Below are 3,318 nucleotides of genomic sequence, written 5' to 3'. Positions count from 1 at the left end.
ACGCGTCCTGGCACCATGTCATGAAGTCCCGGGCTGCCCATGCCACGCGTTCGGGCAATTGCATTATTGTTTATGGAAATGAGAGTTATTGGTGACAAGTCCGTCCTTGATGTGAAATGTCTGTGTTATGATGCATTCCATGAAAGCATGAATAATTAAAATGTTTTATGGTTCTGCTCACTGGGCTTTTTAGCTCACCCCGTTCCCTTAACCCCCAGGTTTGCAGGTACAGGATAGAGCAGGAGGTCGGATAGAGTAAAGTTTTGGTTATGTAATAGCTAGTAGTGGACATGATGGATGTTGTAATGTAAGGTTGAGTTATGTAATGTAATGACGGTATTGAGGTTTAGAAGTGTGCTTGACCCTAGCTGTGTAATCCCTTTATGAATGCATGATCTTTTATTGATGTTTATGTTTTACCAAACTTAATGCATGATTATGGCACCCCATTGGAGCGTTGATGAGGACTCCATGGTGGGGTTAATGTTAATGTCTACGTTAATGCATGCACAGGTTGAGTTTGGTTCATGAATGAAAAGAAAAGTTTTAATTTTTATGTATGCTGTTGATCATGTATGGGATTAAACAGGTTCACAGGATGTATGTTAGGCTTACTACGGGTCCCGGCGGCCTTAAGCCGATCTAGATCCTAGCGCCGGTAGTGGTCCGATTTTTGGGCTGTTACAATAAGGGACGACACACTTTGAAAGTTCGTCAAAAAGAGTAGAGAAGAGAGGAGGCCTGAACCCGTGGTAACAATTCCGAAACCACCCCTGACAGTAAGCCTATAGAGGGTTATACATATAATTGTAGGAGGACCCAACGATGGCAAGAGAAAAAATAAGCGCATTGTAGAAGACATCTTATTAGTTGAACAGGAACCGTGGGCTAAACAGGAAGTAAGATTCGGAGCTGTAGATAAGGTAATAGGTTTTTTTTTTTTAAAATGACCCACTGGTTATTAGCATACATTTGAACATGTATAAGGTGAGGTGAGTCTTAGTGGATACATGTAGTTATGTTAACCTCCTCACCTTAAATGTCTTTAATAAGTTAGGCTTAGATAAAAATAATTTTGTTAAAGTCGCCTATCCGTTAATGAAATTAGGAGTAAGACCATGGCAATCACCATCAACCTCTCCCTTGTGCTGGGTGATGACAAGCACAAGTAGGAGTTGTATGTGGAGTTCGCGGTGGTAGATATCCCACTCACATACAATGTGATATTAGGTCGTCTAGTCCTAAATTGACACAATATAGTTATTAACATAGGTGCTATATATCTTAATCTACCAGCTCTAGGAGGATTGGTGGTTGTTTGAGGCAACCAGAAGTCAGCCTAGGAATGCTATAGATAATCCATAAAAAGCATCGGGAAAACGACGATGCCCATCAACTTGCTGGAGAAACTTGATTCTCACATAAAACCAAAACCAACAGACTCGGTGGAAGAGGTCCAATTAAGTATAGAAAAAAAAGGTATGATTCAAGACTACGTTAAATGGTGAAAAAAAAATCGTTTAATAGAATTACTAAAATACAAAGTGACAACTTTTACTTAGTCTCTAAAAGATGTAGTAGGTGTGGACTCGACTCTTATTATCCACAAGTTGTTTATTGATAAAATAATAAAACTGATATAACAAAAAAAAAAAAATTTACATCGGAGAGGCAACAGGTGATTAAAGAGGAGGTTAATAAATTATTAAGTGCATGTTTAATAAAAGAGGTCCATTATCCTATATGGCTTGCCAATATAGTACTGGTGAAGAAGACAAACGGGAAATAGAGGATGTATGTGGATTTTACGGACTTAAATAAATCATGCCTAAAGGATCATTATCCACTCCTTTCTATTTGACAGGGTAGTAGACTTTACCTCGAGTCATGTAGTGGTTTCTTTTTTGGATGCAATTTCAGGTTACCACCATGTCATGATGGATGCTGAAGATGCAGAGAAGACTGGTTTATCACCGATGTCAGAGTCTTCTGTTACAAGGTAATGCAGTTTGGCCTAAAAAACACAGGAGCGACTTATCAAAACTAGTGTCTTGCATTTTTAAAAATATAGTGGGATCAACAGTCGAAGTATACGTGGATGATATGGTGGTAAAGATTCGGTATTTAGAAGATCATCCAATGGATATTCAGAAGGTTTTTGATGTATTGGACAAGGCAGGTATGAAACTTAACCTCTAAAAAGTGTACTTTTAGAATAAAAGCTGAAAAATTTTTAGGGTACATAGTCTTAGAGAGAGGTATAGAGGCAAATTCAAAGAAAATTAGTGTCATTCAAAATATGAAAGCGTCTAAAATCATTAATGATATAGAGAAGTTAAATAGATGAGTTATAACTCTTGACCGGTTTATATTATATTTGGTTATGAGGTACCTCTCGATCTTTAAAGTTTTAAAAGGGAAAAATAAATTTATTTAGAAAAAAAAGTGTGTAAAACCATTTGAAAATTTAAAATTTTTTATAACTCCTTTTGCTAATCTTACCCATCAAAACTGATATTTTATTTATATACATGTCTGTAAAATAGAAAACTGTAAATTTGGTGCTATTCCGGTTTATTTATAAACTTAAAAAATAAAATTTTAAAGTTTATATGTTAATTTTTTAACAAAATTTAATGGTATTATTTAAGTGACTATTTTAAATGTTTAAATGACTATTTTGAAAAATTTAATGCTAACAGAATTTTTTTTTTTTTTGACAAACTCTTAATGTAACGACCCGAAAATCGGACCGCTACCGGCGCTAGGATCCGGGTCGACTTAAGGCCGCCGGGACCCGTAGCAAGCCTAACATGCATCCTGTGAACCTGCTTAATCCCATACATGATCAACAACATACATAAAAATTAAAACTTTTCTTTCCATATACATCAACCAAACTCAACCTGTGCATATACATACTTAACATAATCATAACATTGATCCCTCAATGGGATCTCATTAGTGCCCCCAATGGGTGACACAACATATGCTGAGCTGGTTTACATAAATGACATAAAATAACCAAGATCATGTATTAAAAGGGATTACAACATCTATGGTCAAGCACACCTCTAATCATCCGTAAACATCATTACATAACTATACTGTACTTAAGACATTACATTACAATTTGATCATGTCCATTGCTAGCTATTACATAAGCATGACTTCTTTACTCTATCCGGACTCCTGCTCTACACTGTACCTGCAAGCCTGGGGTTAAAGGGAGAGGGGTGAGCTAAAAGCCCAGTGAGAAGAACTATAAAACATATTAACACTATGCTCCAATGAAATGCATCATAACACAGACAATTC

The sequence above is a fragment of the Manihot esculenta genome, chromosome 14 (assembly GCF_001659605.2).
Source record: "Manihot esculenta cultivar AM560-2 chromosome 14, M.esculenta_v8, whole genome shotgun sequence".
Lineage (NCBI taxonomy): Eukaryota > Viridiplantae > Streptophyta > Magnoliopsida > Malpighiales > Euphorbiaceae > Manihot > Manihot esculenta.
Note: the sequence above shows the minus strand (reverse complement) of the source record.